This window comes from Crocodylus porosus, unplaced genomic scaffold (assembly GCF_001723895.1).
Source record: "Crocodylus porosus isolate Cpor-Errol unplaced genomic scaffold, CroPor_comp1, whole genome shotgun sequence".
Taxonomy (NCBI): Eukaryota; Metazoa; Chordata; order Crocodylia; family Crocodylidae; genus Crocodylus; species Crocodylus porosus.
The window spans coordinates 1,091,108-1,107,299 of record NW_017728916.1 but is presented as its reverse complement, the minus strand read 5'-3'; the positions used below and the strand labels follow the sequence as shown (position 1 = coordinate 1,107,299).

General features: G+C 42.3%; 1 long non-coding RNA gene across 1 annotated transcript in view; it reads left to right on the top strand.

Moving 5' to 3' along the window:
- Positions 1-16,192, top strand: part of LOC109310876 — a 30,169-nt gene that overhangs the window by 9,272 nt on the left and 4,705 nt on the right. Inside the window, exon 3 of the long non-coding RNA XR_002101332.1 lies at positions 3,484-3,488. This is a non-coding gene — a long non-coding RNA (uncharacterized LOC109310876). The remainder of the gene's footprint in view (positions 1-3,483; positions 3,489-16,192) is intronic.

The following is a 16,192-nucleotide window of genomic DNA, read 5'->3' as shown; positions in this document are numbered from 1 at the left end:
GAGAGGTGTAATTCAGCTTGCATGGTTACTAAAAAGGCTGCTTTCCCATTGCTGAGTGGGCGATGTTGTGTCTCTGTTTACAGAGATGCTTGAAATAACACACTCCACATTGAAATGAACTAACAGCTGAACCAATGCTTCCAGCCTAGCCGATGGTCAGCAAAGAGTAAACAATCCCAATGCGTCTCCATGTACAGAGCCCTGGGGAAAATCTGACACAGAGCCTTCAAGGGCAGCCTCTGTCTTGGTTATTTCAAAGTCCTGAACCAAAAACAAAGGGAATGTCCCCCCAAAACTAGGCAGCTCCTGCTTGGATCCATATGGCCTGGCTTAGTTTTGGACAAGAAATCTCAAATTGTGTCACTGGGGGTGCATCTACACATGCAATTAATGTGAAGCAATACATTCTGGAGCAGTTTTAGCTGGAGTAAACTACTCCTGGGCTCAGCATTTTCACGTGTGTCTGGGACAGCAGCAGTTTGAGCCAGGGCAGAGCAGGGAGCCTGGGGGTCAGCTCTGGGTGGTTGCGTCAGGTGGTGGAGGAACTGGCTGAGGCACAAGGGTGCTGAAAGTGCAAAGCCATGTAGGTTGGTGGCAGGCAAGTCTTGCCCCCAGCTGGCTGGGCACAATATATGCCTGCAGGCAGCATCCACGCATGCTTTTAATTGCAGTAAATTACCCTGGCTTAAAATAGTACTGTCAGGGGCTATACTATCTTACTGCAGTGTTAATTAGTTTACTGAGGCCTAATACTGTCACACTTTTAAATGGTGATGCTTTACTCTGCAGCTAATTAGCCCATTCCGCAGTTAAGCCCGCGTGTAGATGTGGTCTGGAAGAGCAAGATTTAGAGAGAGCCTTTGCTCCAGGCTGCTAACAGGATTCACAGGATGTCTGCTAAATTTTCATTCTTTGAGCTCTATTGGTATCACACAAGCACTTCATTAACAGGGTTGTTTGGGGGTCCAAGAATTGCATGCAAAGGTGCCAGAAAGAAGGAAGGTATATCAGCAGAGTTGTGTGATGAGTGAGGCCTGCTCTGGTTGCTTTATACCTAGATCAAGGCAGCACCATTTTCCTCTCTACTGTTAATATTGCTAATTGGCCTATAACATTTTGTTATGGCTCCTTATCTAGCGTGATATGGTTCCTTAGCTAAGCTCATTAGGTATAATCAGGATTTCAGAAAGGAGGCAACCCAGATGTCTGGAATACCTCCAAAGCAAGAGGGGTTGCTAAAAAACAAGGCAGTTGAGTCCTCCTGATGAAAGAGGCTTCTTATCTTCATTCCCTGCCTCTCTGTGGACTATATGATTTTTTTGAGTCATCAGCTGAAGCCCTATAAAGGGTCAGGCACAAGGTTCCAGTTCAAGGTAGCTCTGGGTTTGTTATTTTCAGTATTGTGATAAAAGCTGTAATCGGTGAACAGCAGATGGAAGGAATACTCATCTTAGCAGGGCAGGGACCTGGAAACCAAATGCCAGAAGATCAGAACAAGGACGACTCCTATTCTCCCCTTCTTGCTGTGTTATCGGGCACAGCTCGCAGAGATATTGGCATTGCATCAAGATGCTAGGTTGCGTGCAGTATTTGCCTCAGCTGCCTTAAGAGAGAACATCTCTAGCTAGGAAGCCAAGGCACTGCAAAAGGTATTCATAACATATGGGCCAACTGCCTGGCAATCCTCCAGTTCCAGAGAGATGCCGGTGAATGCTACTTGGACCAGTATGCACATGCACGGGGTGTTCCTTCTGGGATTGCTTTCAGAGCTGGAATGCAAATACATGCCCCATACTTCATTGCTGTGACAGCTCAGAAATGCTTGCCACTGCCAAGTAAACCGTTAGTTTTGTTTTTTGGTTGGTTGGTTTTTGTTTTTTTTTAGAGCTTTAGCTGCAGGAAGATCTTGAAATAAATCCCCTGTCATCCTCAAAACTGGGGCCAGGAAGTGGGTGGAAGAAATGGTTTTACATCTGCAGAACACATGAACTTCAGCCATCCCTGGCCTCCAGCTTCTGTCAGCCTCTTGGAGATCTCTTAGATGTGCAGTCCCCGTTTCACCTATCTGGCTGAGCTTCCTCTGGTGAGTACTCAGAACAACAAAGTTGGGTCCCTTTCCAATGAACCTGCTGAGCTTCAAACTTCTGAAGTCTGAACAGAGTCCAGGGACTGCTCTAGGCTTGGGGTCTCCTAGGATGGGGTGCAGATTTTCCAAAGACCTTTTTTTCCAGCTCACATATGGATAAACCCTGGCAGTAATAACAATTAAATAAGACAAAACAATTTGAAAATAGGGCTCTGAAACAATGCCCAAACTAGATGGTAGAGGCAGTCATAAACTGAACTCCTGCATTGATGGACTCCTGACATTTGGGTTTGAATTACAGATACCAACCTGCATCCATTTTTTTTTAGCTAGGGCTAATTTCATGCCATACACTTATCCTGTTGTTTTCATCAGATGTTCTGTAGGTCATGGAACAATATGATACAAAGTTGTGTATCAAGATTTGGCTTCAGTGTCTCAAGATGTGAGCACGGTTGTCCATTTGCCCTTGAAGTGCAAGGTAGGCAGCAGTTAAGATGATATGCTCTACTGCCAAGAGTCTCACAGGACTTTATAAAATTTCCACTGAGCAGCACAAACCCCTTGTGAGGAAGGGGAGTAACAGTGCCTTTGTTTTAGAGAGCAAGATACTGGCAGAGAAAGGTCAAGTACATGGAGTCAGGAATAGACCTCAGGAGTTCCAGCTGTTCACCACAACTGCCCCTTCCACTTCTTCAAAACCTTTGCCATACAAAAGCACTGTTAAATTCACCTTCAGGCAAACCAGAATTCTTGTCTTGGATACGCTGCACTTGTAGGAAAGCTGTCTGAATAATCTTCTCTGTGTACTGTTAATATAAGTGACCCTTTCTGTCTAGTTCACCCTATGCATCACAGTCTGAGTATTATCATGTAGGCACTGAATACTGAGTCACAAAGGAGAGCCACATGCGAGGCTGGGAAGACCCTGAAGAGACACCCAGAGGTTCGGCTAAGGTACCTGGGAACCCAATGCCTTTTATTACAAGGGACTGAGTCTCTTAACAACAGGGAATGCCCAACTTGTGAATAGCTACAGCACAGAGGTCTGTCATTTACCTTGTGTTGAGAGGATGGTTACACCTCGCACATGTTTTTGCGGTAAGGTCACTCACAATCACATTTACTACTTGTTTTTTTCCTTTTCACTATTTCCTTATTTTTGAGAAACTGGACTCTAGAGGGCATCATCTCCTCAAGACAGAAGTGCAGAGGTTCACACTTGATAAGTGAATGCCAAGCTGAAGTAAAGTGCTTGCTGTATAGTCAGCTGTATCTTTCAGGTATGCTTAAAGCAGGCCCCTAATTAGGATATCTTGCCAGGGGATGGAGAAAGAGACATCAAGTAGTATATACAGGAAGCTGGAGAACCATGGGATCTATTGTTTTGCCTGAAGCCTAAGTAAATCTTTTTAATAAGCAGAGAGAGGTAGTGAATGGTGTGAGTCTGGAGTTAAGCAGAAAGCAGGGCAGAGGTATACCTTATAAACTAAATGAATCATAATTGCACAGGCCTCCATAAAGCAACAGTTTACTTCATCCCTGCATCTGTACCCTTGTCTTCTTTATGCATGAAGCAAACCTACCCTCTGTTTCCATTCTTGCTGCTGCTGAGTCCTAATCCGTACAATGCATAGTGTTGCTCTTTGGGTGCATTGGCTCTGCTACAAGAGTAAGATATTTAAAACAGTGCTTTGCATAACAGCCTATGTTCAAAGTTCTCTGAAGGAAAAATGTGAGCTCTCTCCCTTTCTCCGTCTAATGGACGATGATGTATTCATTCCTTTCCTAGCGCCCTGCCCTAAATTTTTCACTCTTGCAATGATTAAAGGGAAAAGATTAACACCCAGGGATGGACCAAAGGAACGGAGATGCAGCATGACACCTGCAGTGAGTGGATGTCCATGGGTTATCTATAGTGCACAGGGTAACACAGGGTCAGACTTGAAGTTATACAGCTCCGCAGGTGAATTTTGACCCCAATTACTCCCATCTCCCTGTACAGAAGCTGCTGGGTAGAGGTGGGTGTGTGATCCTGGGTCCCATGAATATTGAAGGGGGGGGGTAGGACACAAAGGGCTGGCCACAAGCTGAAGGGAACAAGGTGCATGGGAGAGCCCCTTGTGGGTCCTGTGTGGGCAGAGGCTCAAAGCAGCCTGAAAGGGAAGGAGAACAGGGAAGGCGGGAGGCCAAGCAGTTCTGCACCCCATGGGTCAGGGTCCCTCTCCCTGTGTAGAGCTGGTTTAAGGTGTGGAAGTGGCCAGACTGCTGGGGCCAGCACCCGCATCAGGGTGCAGGAGAGACTTGAAGCAGAAGGATGTGCTCGTGTGGGTGAGGTGGCTGGCAAAGCCTTGCTATGCTGTGCCTGCAGAGGCCCATGTGGGAGGCAGATTGCCCTGACTCCAGCACTTCTGCTTGTGTGCAGTGTCTATGTGGCTTTTTGGTCCCTGAGCAGGTGGGGTGACCCTGCCTTGCATGGAATAAGCCTTCATTAAGAATTACATTGAAGGATGGAGGGAGAAAAAAGATAGAAGGCAAGCAAGCAGGAAGGCCAGAGGGATGTATGGAAGGAAAGATGGACAGAAGGATGGATGGGCAGGAGGACAGAAGGAAGGACAGATGGAAGGCCATAAGGCTGGATGGACAGAAGGCTGGCTAGAAGGACAGAGGGATGGACAGAGGGATGGATGGATAGAAAGGGAGATGGATAACTACAGAAAGTTACAGAGACAGTTATAGAAAGAGGTAGAGAGATAGATGCGTCTATTTATTAGGCCTTATTTTGTGTTAGCTACTACATGGTCACCACCACAGTGCAAAATCTTTGTGAAGATGAGTCAGCCTATAGTCTTCATGTGAGGTTACAGGAGAAATTAAGATCATGGGAAAACAATCATTCACCGTGGCTGGCAACTGGTATTATTTGTAATGCACCTCACTCCCATTCTCAGACAGCAAAACAGGCAATGTGCAAACTGATGATTTGAGGAGCGGGCACCCATGGTACAAGTATAAAGTCCCATCGCAGGGAGCACACAATGGAACGCGTGCAAACGCAGCTCCTCCTGTTTCCACCTATCTCTTGATTAAATGCAGCGTTGTGCATTTGTGACACAAACCGGTAGGAACCGGGTTAAAAAGATCCGCCAGAGCACCACCCAACAAAACTCATGACAAAGCTAGGATTTCATCTCAGGACTATAGTGGTGGCTGGTGAAAGTGCTGGTAGAGGTCTGATCAAAGAGGAGCTCAAAACAATTCTATTCCTTATTTAAGATAAAATTAGAGGAAAGAAATCAGATATTCCTAATTCAGTCCCTGGGCTCCCTGCACCACCGCTTGCTCTTGAAGAGTGTCTTTTCTCCCCTACTTATTTAGGTAATAAAAGGAGCAATGGGTTGTATCATTTAGAGTTAGTTGCTAAATTTTAATGATATTGTAGAAGTGGACAGAGGACAACTTTTGGGCATCTGGAGCCATTTTAAAACTTCCCAGGAGACAGAAAACATCAGCAATATGCTGTATGAATGAAGTAAAAGTTCTCAGCAAAGTCTCCATGGTACTCATTTCATTGAGGTTTATTGTGATGGCTGTTTCATCAGTGTACAATAAGGGATAATTAGGTTCACTTATTATGTGACAGTTTTGATTACCTTTTGTAAATTCTCTAGACACACTTTTCAAAATTGTAGTTAATTTTACAATAATTGGTTCTGATTCTCCACCTGGTGTCATTTATAATTAACTGTTTATACTCTTGTTAGAAATATTTCTGAGTTGGTGGAGTCATCTATATTGATTCACATGAGCTGAGGTGGCCATATTGTAAATTTTAGTACCTGAATCTTGGGCCTCATAGTAGACTGATTCAGTTCCTAGTACAGAGGTAGGCAACCCCTGGTACACGTGCCAGAGCATCGCATGTGAAGGCATTTTGCTTGGGGTGAATGGCAGAGAAGAGGCCCGGGCTGCACTGCCACAAAAAAAAAATTGGGCCACTTAGCTCCCCTACCACCTGCCCCTGGCACACCAACATCTTACAAGTTGAGGTTGCAGGTGTTTTTGACACTGCTCAAAAATGTTGCTGACCCCTGCCCTAGTGTATGTTCTGTCCAAAGACTGGTAAATGGCCCCTTAGGTTTGTTTTGGAAGATAGAAATAGCCAAAAACACCAAAGCATATTATCCATGCTTGCCTTTTCCTTGGTGTACCCTTGTATGCAAGAAAACTGGGCAATGATGTAGAGCTGCTGCTAGTCCTTGCACTTAAGGGGAACACACAGATAATTAAACCAATTTACCAGTTGCTCTGTGACTTTGGAGTTACACAGAGCAGTACTGGAAGCCAGATGTTGACTCCCATTCCCCAACTTGTCTGTGATATTTTTCGCAGGAAAGGAAAATGAGAATGCATATTGAAGAGGAATACTGATAGAGAAAGAAGAGGAGGCAAGAAGGCTAGGCGAGTTTAAGGAAAATCAACATTTTACATCAGGTTCTTTTTGTGCCATTAGTTATGGGTCCAATATTGTATGTTCTCTATTTGTTTCCATTTTGTGGTTCTCTTAAGGTATAAATTATTCTTTTGCAGGAAACAATCTTACCTAACAGCACAATCTACCATTCTTTTTGCTGGGTTTCTTTTTATGATGGCTCTGTGCAGCCTGGGGGCCTCCTGGCCAGGATGGTTAGGATTTCAGACCTTTCCAGCCTCACATGTGTTGGTATGCTCATCTTCTTTATACATTTGCCTTCCCTCAAGATTGGCTCACAAAAGCAAAGGCCCCAAATGCATTGGAGAGGACTGATTTTATTTTCAGCTGAATTTCTCTCTGCTCACTTTCTTCACAGCCTCTTCTTTACTTTTGTCAGATTCATTTTCCATTCATTGTGTTTTCCTTTGCCTGCTTCTTTTCAAAGTCTGCCAAGCAGGACCTAAGTGCAAGAGTATTTGTGTGAAAAATCTAGAATTTAGGTACATACTTTCGATGATTTCACAGGTAGGACAGAAGACAAACTGAGTCATTCTAGTTCAAGTAAATTGAGCTGGTGTATGGGACAGATTCTCAGGTACTCTCCAGTTGTTTTGTGTCACTGTAGTGTCATAAAATATCCTGAACAGTTTGAATTAAAATGGCTAATTAAGCCAACTTGAACAGCAGTCTTGAATCTCCTTGGAAAGCAGGCAGGAGTCTTGTTGCCCAGATAAATCTCACTTCACTGTACCAGTGGGTCTTAGTCCCTCTTCACTAAATTCCCTCCAAATTCATAGATTGTAAGGATTGTAAGGGGCTCAGAAGACCATTGGGTCCAGCCTCCCGCATCAAGCAGGAAAGGTAACTGGGGGTCAGGTAACCCCAGCAAGATGACTGTCCAGTGACTGCACCACCTCTAGAGGTGACTGACTGTGAAGAAGTTTTTCCTAATATATTGAGCTTGAATCAGTCTTCCAGGAGTCTCTGGCCATTACTCCTGGTTTTCCCCTTGGGTGCCCTGGTGAACAGTTGCTCACCGAGCCCTTGATGTACTCCTCTAGTGTAGTGGTAAGCAGCTACCAGGTCCCCTCTCAGCTTTCTTGTCCTCAGGCTGAAGAGTCCCAGATCCCTCAGCCTTTCCTCATATGGGTTACCTTTTAAGACTCTGATCATATGGGTGGCTCTTCTTTGGACTGTCTCAAGCTTCTCCATGTCCTTGTTGAAGTGTGGTGCCCAGAAATGGATGCAGTACTCCAGCTGCGGTCTCACCAGTGCTGAGTAAAGTGGAAGAATCACCTCCTTGGTTTTGCTGGAGATGCATCGATTGATGTATGCCATGCTATTATTTGCCCTACTGGCTGCAGCATCGCACTGCCAGCTCGTATTCATACTGTAGTCTATTATTATCCCCAGGTCCCTTTTATTCATGGTGCTAGTCAGTTTGGCATTGCCAAGCCTGTGGGTGTGTTGGGGGTTGCTCATCCCAAGGTGGAGTACTTTACATTTCTCAATGTTGAACATCATCAGGTTCTGATCTGCCCAACTTGCCAGCCTGTCTAGGTCCACCTGTAACTGTAGCCTACCTTCAAGCATGACCACGCCCCCCCATAACTTGGTGTCATCCATGAACTTGGCCAGTGAGCTCTTCACCCCCACATCCAAATCATTAACCAAGATGTTGAAAAGCACTGGACCAAGCACTGACCCCTGTGGGACACCACTGCCCACTTCTCATCAGGATGACACAGATCCATTCACTAAGACTCTCTCGGTCCTATCCTGCAGCCAGTTTCACACCCACCTGACTGTCTTGGAGTTAAGCTCACGATCCTCCAATTTTCTCCTGAGGTTGTCATGGGATACTAGATTAAGGGCCCTTTGGAAGTCAAGGTATACAATGTCAACCTGCTCTCTCATGTCAGGGTCACAGAAGGAGATGAGGTTGGTAAGGCAAGAGACAAAGTGACAAAGCCATGCTGGCTGTCATTCTGAATCTTACCTTCTGCAAGCTTTGAAATTTGAAACAGGAAAAATCTCCCTCCTCCCCAACCTTAGCTGGTACTCTGCTGCTATAGAAATGGCTCTAAAAACACCAAGGGGAAGAATATTTGCACAGGAAATACTATTGAAAAGGACATGAAGGTGATATTAATGAGACAGAAAAGTTCCCAAGTGGAACTGAGCTTCTGGTGAGGAGGAGATTAAGAATGGATAGATGATTTCTTTTAATAGAGGCAGAAATAAATCGTTAAGAGGAAAAAATTGCAGCTCTGATCATGAAATGTCACTCACTAAAAATAAAATCCCTTCTCCTCTGAGGGGACCAAATGTTGGCGACTACTACTGTTTGTCAGAAATGCATTATTGTTATCCCAGTAAAATTCCTGTGCTCTTTTCCCAGCTCCTGGTGGTAAATGAAGCTTTTAGTAAATCGGTCTGCCCATTTCTTGTGTTACAATAACTCTGTTAACAGGGATAAGCAGATTGTATAATTAGGCTGGCTTTGGATTTAATTATAGCTCCACTGAAGATGGCATTTTGTAAGATGAATAATGTGTGTCTACAGCCTGTGCCATAATTTATCCAACACCTTGTTGAAGTGGTTCAAAGAAATAAATAGACTGCAAACAAATACATGCCTTAGCTCCATGCTATAACAAGCCTGATTTTTGAAGTTCTCTATAGGAATGGCAGCGCTCTGCACGTCTGAAATTTGGGCCCAACAATTTTTAACAGATCATAAAAGTTCAAAACGGGCCAGCTTGTGAAGACTGATGATAATGATGATGATGATGTGGTTGGAGCAAGTATAATTGGGAAGGAATTGAAGAAATGGGATGAGGCAAAAGAAACCAAATACAGTTGAGCCAACAGAGTTCAAAGAGTGTTGAAGTGAGAACAAAGATTTGAACTTGTGGAAAGGCTAGAAGAGGTACCTGGAGGAAGTCTGTGTTCAACACTCACACTCTCTCTCTATACATATATAGCATGATTCATATGTTGAGAGTTCATGTACTGTTGAAATCCCCTTTCTGGGACACAAAGGAACAGGAAAAAAAGGAGCTTCCATGTTCCCAAAAGGTGCCAAACCATGCAAGTTCCCTGGTGTTATATAATGAGATTTTTATGAAGCAAGACTTTTGTGTTCCCACAGCCTGCAGTGAGTGACACACATTCATCCCTACACTAATAGATTTTCTCAGAGACAAAATTTATTTCCTCCCTTTTTTTGCCAGTTTTTACAACTGGTTACTGGTAAATGATAATTCTGCCATAGCAACTAGCTTAACCCCCTCTGCCATTTAAGCACCTGTTCCATTATTCTGACATCTATTTGCACATGGATAATAAAGAGCGCGAGCTGGCTAATGTCTGTAGGAGAGTTGTGTGTTGCATACATTCATGGTGACTGTTCACTGCATGGTGCTATAATTTCCATTTTAAGTCCCTATTTTCAGTTGCTCATAAAGTTTACCAAGCATTTACCATGTGGGCTGAAGTTTATTTTTATGTCTATCCGCCTTAGGCTGATTACTATTTTTTTTTGGAAAGTTTTAGCTGAAAGAGTTCAGTTGCTCCCAAGAATAAAGTTAGACAAAAATCCATTGTTTTGCCCATATTAATCCCTCACTAAAATTTTGGTGGAAAGTCTTGGTACTTCTATACTTTGGAGAAGGACTGTGTTTTGACAGTGGCACAAAGCGGCAGAATTAAAGTTGCCTGGGTAGCCTAAATTATAGCATTTCTTAACTTCTGAGTGCTTGACTTTGTAACCTTAAATGCTTGCTTGAGGTTTTTCTTTCTTTTTTTTCCTAATAAAATATCAACAACTCTGTGCTCTATGCTGAGGACAAAAACACCTAGCCAAGCATTTTGCTTTTATTTGCAAGCCAAAGCAGATTCAGGACTGACTGTCAAACGTTCTGTGGATAATCCCGTTAGACATAGTACTGATAGGCAGTGTTGACATGGTGGCTAATGACAAAGCTTGGTGGCAGTGTTCCTGTTTTCTGCAACCCACCTCATCCTGTGGCACTTCGTCTAAAACACTGAAAGGGGGTGGTTTTAAAAAAAAAAAGATATGAGGGGCTCCTTCCACTGTAAAAAACTCCAAGATGACCTTTAGATATCTTTAATAAATTGGTGCTAGAGAAATAAAGAGTAGTAAGAAGAGAAGGAACCTGTCAGCAATAGATTTTAATCCAGGTAGACTGGTAACTCTTCAGGAGCAGGTGTAAAATGAGTTGGCATGTTTCCAGGTTCAGTAGGATCCATAATATACTCCACAAATGGTTGTTTAACATAGATTTCATTGCCCTCCCATTGTCTTTGCTTTCCTTCTCCGAGCTTCTACCAACATCTTGGTTTTGTTCCAAACTGAATTTGAATTCCTTTTTTTTTCTTTTTGTTAAAAAAGTATTTCATTAGTTTGCCATCATAGGAATTTTCCAGGATAACAAAACACTGATCAGAGTTTTCTTCATTTGTCAAAGAGTTCAAGCCAAAGGACGTTTCTGGTAAATGTTTCCCTTGCTAGTAAACTGCTTTTCAGGGCTTTATGATAATTACAATCCAGGGAGATACCAGCTCAAATATCTAGTCTTATGGCTTTTCTGGCAAGTTTTGTTAAAGGCACATATGGAGTGGAATGAGAAACTCAAGAGGACAGAGAAAGGAGATGGAGGTGTATATGCTTGAAAGTAAGGCAACTGTTCCATAATAAACTCAAGCCTAGTTGGACTGATTGTATCTCATAATAGAAGAGTTCAGTCTCTAGGCTCCATCCAAAGCATGTGGTCTGGTTTATGAGTCTAACAAAAAGGAGAACAAGTAGTAACATCTTTATTGGTATTTTCTTTTATGATGTTGGCACTTGTCCACTAGGGAGTGAACTAAGATGCACCAAACTCATATCACAATATTGTTTTTGCCAAGAACTGGCCTTATATTTTGGTTTCAAGTTGTAGCATACGGTAAAAAAAAATGTACATCCATCCTGCTGGCTGTCCTGCTCTGGAGAATTTGCTTTTATTTTTTTACTAACAAAAAGGAACATTTGGATTTCAATTTAATACTGCATTACTGCTTTTCCACATCACAGATGTGTTGCTTAAACTGGTTCAGTTTGAATTCTCTGCTCAGGAACTAGCTTTTACTCAGGACTGGTGCAGAGCCAAGATCCCAGTGTGCTGGCAGCACTGTTGCTGGGCCCCAGGTTGGAGGATATCAGTAGGTGCTGCAAATAAGGAGTGAACTGCGTAAGTACTGATACAGAAGACAGAACATGTGTGATGTAACAGTTATATACAGTAGTAGAGTTTATCTGAGATATCTCCCCCTTTGTCCATTATGTTTTCTAGTGCTGGTATTTTGTTTTCATGAACACTATTTTTCTTTTACACCTACTCCACTCCATAAACTGAAGACAAATTTGTGTGAAGGATGACTTATGAAGAAGATAGGCAGAGCAGTTTTGTCAGCTGAGTGATGGGAGGGTGCCAATTCTGTATTATTGCAGAGACCAGGTTTTATGGTGAATAGTATTTTCCTAGCCTTTTGGATTCCCTTTTCTTTCCATGACCTGAGGTAAGCCGAGTTGTGCAAAGACAACGGAGTAAACAGTGTTTTACTCTGGAATCTATTATCATGTTTTAAAATATCCCTGTCTTAGATTTACTTTTTTCTAAAAGAGAAAAAAACGAGCAAGCAAACAAATGCCAGGAAACCAAGTTTGTGTGGGCTCATGGCCATTCTGTACAACATAACTTATTTATTGCCAGAGATGCTCACAGATGTTCTGATGTTGCCTTGGTTGCCTATGCAACATTAAGTTTTGTTATTTGCTCCCTTAATTAAATGCATTTGTTTGTTAATTGCCAACTTGGCAGAGAATACAAAAATGATTGTAAAAATGATCAGATCCAGCTTGCAATACTGCAGTGTTTGTGCCTTTCAACTTGAACAACATTTCCCCTGATTTTCTATATCACTTTTTAGACCAAAAAGTCAGTACGATTATCCTCATTGTACAAGTAGAGAACCCGAGCTGCAGAGGGAAGAAATGACTTCATCTCAGGGTCAAAGAACAGATCAAAGAGAGGTGAGGCCTGACCCCCGCAACCTATACCAAATCCACTAAAAAGTAAAAACTCATTGGAGAAAAAACACTTTCACTCAGGTTCGGAGGGTGAATACATTCATCTCAGTTCACAAAACAGTGCTTCCCAAAACATGATACCTTACGTCTAAGGGTTCTACCAGGATTTACAACTAAGTTTAAAAGCCCTTGTGAGTTAAGGAGGTAGTGTATCACTTTATGGAAATAGAAGAACAGAAAAACCAAGGATAAATGTCATAGGTAGTCGCTAATTTTGAGTCTATGATTTATAACACACAAAGCCTGAATTTTTCAAACTCCTGATTACTAAAAACCCCAATTTGTGGGATTAATGGGAGCTGCTAAATTATGCTACAAACCTGTAATCATGCATTCTGCTGAGGCAGACTCACTGAGCTATGGGACAGCACAGGGAAGCCCTGTCACATGAAGGCATCTACATTCTGGTCTGGGAAGAGTGATTATTTTCTATGCATACTTCTCTCTCCTAGTTAAGGCATAGTGGAAGACTATAAACATAGCCATTACCAAATTCAGCAACAAACTTGAAAGATTTTTTAGCTTGCAAGAGCATGAGATGTATAGCAGAGAGGAAAAAATTTAGTTCATTGCCTGGATACCACCAGGCATCTCAGAAAATTCTGGTTCTAATACACTGGGAAAGGCCAGTCAAAGGGAAGTTATCAGAAAGCGCTTGGTTCTACTGTAACCAGAATGGCTTTTCCATGCTCACTGTTTCTGCCTGAGCATCAGGCCATCCACAAAAGAAAATGAAGTTCTCTCATTCTCCCATAGACAAAGGAATGCAAAAGAAAAGAAACTCCCTGTGTTGTGATCATCTAGATTTGAAACTGCACCATTATCTGTATCTGAGAAATTATGTATTTAGCTGTAGGATATGATCTTTAAATGCATTTAGCAGTGCAGAAACTGGGTGCTCATCCTCAGTACATTGTTAGCTCAGGCTGTAACTCAAGTTGTACTCCAAATGAAATCCATGCTTATACAATGCACCTATTCAAAGTGAGTGTTGCTTTAAACTCAGGATAGCTGGTCAGTTGGGGGTGTTTCAAGCTAGAGTAGTGCTGAGATGAAGGGGGACGCAATTTTGAATTGCAATAGCTCGTCAGGTACTAATCCACTCCTATATGGCTTAAATGCTTTGCAGCATACTAACTCAAGCTAATCACTGCAAATGCTAGGTCTCAGGTGAGTTTTAGCAGTGGTTCCTATTATCATTTTGTACCAGATCATTATAACATAACACAAAGGCTAGGAGTGTATAATGGGTTACATCTCCAGCCTGTAACCCCTCCTGTAGCTGCCTCAAAGAGAAGCAGCCCACACTACCAGATTTATTCCTTTAGCTGAAGTAGAAAAAGCCAGCATCTTGGCACTGAAGAACGAATAACTTTTTAAGACCAGCTATACAGATGGATATTTTTCATCCCGGTATCTTTGCAATAAAGGAGGATTCTGTTTCTGTGCTGTTGATTAGGATTTCTCTTTAGGGAAACTTGATCCAGAAACTAATATAGTTATATTAATAATAGGCTTTCAAACTGTACTAAAAGAGCAATCAGTTAATCTAAGTTATGGATATAGGGAGAGGCAGAACAGCTTTCATTTAGCTTTCAGTAGTTTACCAGGCTCAGCCTCTGCAACACTCAAGTCATTTTTTATTCTTTCTATAACTTGCACAAAACAATGTAATTGACTGCTCTGTCTCAGGAAGGGGAAAAACAGCTCCAGAAAGACTATAGCCTTTCTTCAGTACAGCTATTATCCACATAAGTAAGACCCCATTTCTCTTCCTCCTATCGCCATTAACACCTTCACATCATTTATTATCAGTAATTACTCAGGTTTCCAGCCACTCAGGGGACCACTTTTATTCCCTTTATTAAATGATTACCAGGTGTTGCTCACTAGGCCTGTTGTGTAAGCACACCTGTGCTGCCCTGCCTTTTAAGAGGCACCTTAATGGGGAAAGTAGGGCTTTTGGCAGTAGTTTTCTATTAGGCTTGAGAAGGCATGTTGATGCCTGACTGGTTGTAGCTAGAAATAACAGTAGGGAAGCAAATCATACCTCATAGTAGAAGTTAGTTTCAATATCCCAGAGTAAGGTAGGAAGAAGTTCTGATCTTTTATAAGAGAAGCATTGATTTTTGTTGTTGTTGAAGCAGTCTGTGAGCTACTTCATATGTTTAGCTAGGTTGTAAAGGGGTAGTAGTTACAAATATATTCTCTCAGGGCAATGTACATCAGTCAGATCACTTCTTAAGACACTGCCCTTGGTTCAGGGGAAGTGATTAGTACAAGAAATAGAGGATTTCCTTTGTTTCTGTGTTGTTGCAGCTTCCAGGGTATGGCAAGTCACCTGCTCTAAAACTGAACAGAGTGAATTACTGCAGTGTGTAAATATGCTGGCCAAAGATAATCACTAATAACTGATTCCTGGTGTAATGTCAGCTAAATCCCTTGCTAATCCAGTGCCTTGGTTTATCTGGCTGCGAAATTGCGTTAAGAGCAGAACCAGCCTGCTGAACAGATGGTATGCTCGAGCTAAGCAGATGGGTTCTAAAACAAAAACTCTCTTATTATTCAAGCTGGTGTTTTCAGTTAATACAGGAACCAAGGTCCTACCATTCTTGCTAGAGTACCTAGTTCTCTAAGGAACCATCTGTTTTACTTGCTGTGATTAAGTCCTTTCTTGACTTCTGTGGTCTAACTTTCTCTGATGCTTTAGATAAATACTACGGAGTTTGTGCCATCACTTCGCATGAATGACTCCCCTTCCCTCCTCCCCACCCATCTCATTTCTGTGAAGATCTTGCTCACAAAGATACAGAAATATGAATGTCTAGTTTGAGGAGCAGGAGAGATTTTCACTTGATTGGCTCTAAATATGGAAGACACTGAATTTAGTAATATGCTGGATGTGTGCATTTAGATCTTGACTTTACTTTCTGGCTACCCAAATCCAAAGTTTAGGAGTATTCCAGTCTGGGATCTTGGTTAGGCTTAGTGTATACAGACTGGGGTAGATATGAAGCTCAGCATAGTTTCTGATTCCAGCACTTTCCCCAAAAGTCTGTGATATTGAAACCTGGGGTTGAAAGAGCAAAGGCTGGCAGGATGAGCACATAGAAGCTGACATCAGAGAGTCCTTACTAGACCTATATTTGCCACTGACTGGTAGTGTGGTCCTGAACAAGTAGAGAAAGATATTTTTTGTGATTAACTTTTATTGTCTCTACTGTATAGTTGGGAGAACTTTAGGATGAGCTTTTCAGATATCAAATGCCCTTCCTCAGCTCTCAGAAAGAGGCAGTCACAGGTTGAGCTAAATAATGTAGAAAAGTAAATACCAACAATCTGCTGGGACAGATGAAAAAGGGCTGTGAACCAGGAGTGACGAGGTGTTATCAGGAGCTGTTTTAGGGCAAAAGAAATGCTACAACAATAGTTCAACCCTACTTGAACAAGTAACTATGTTTATATGCTTCTGTTT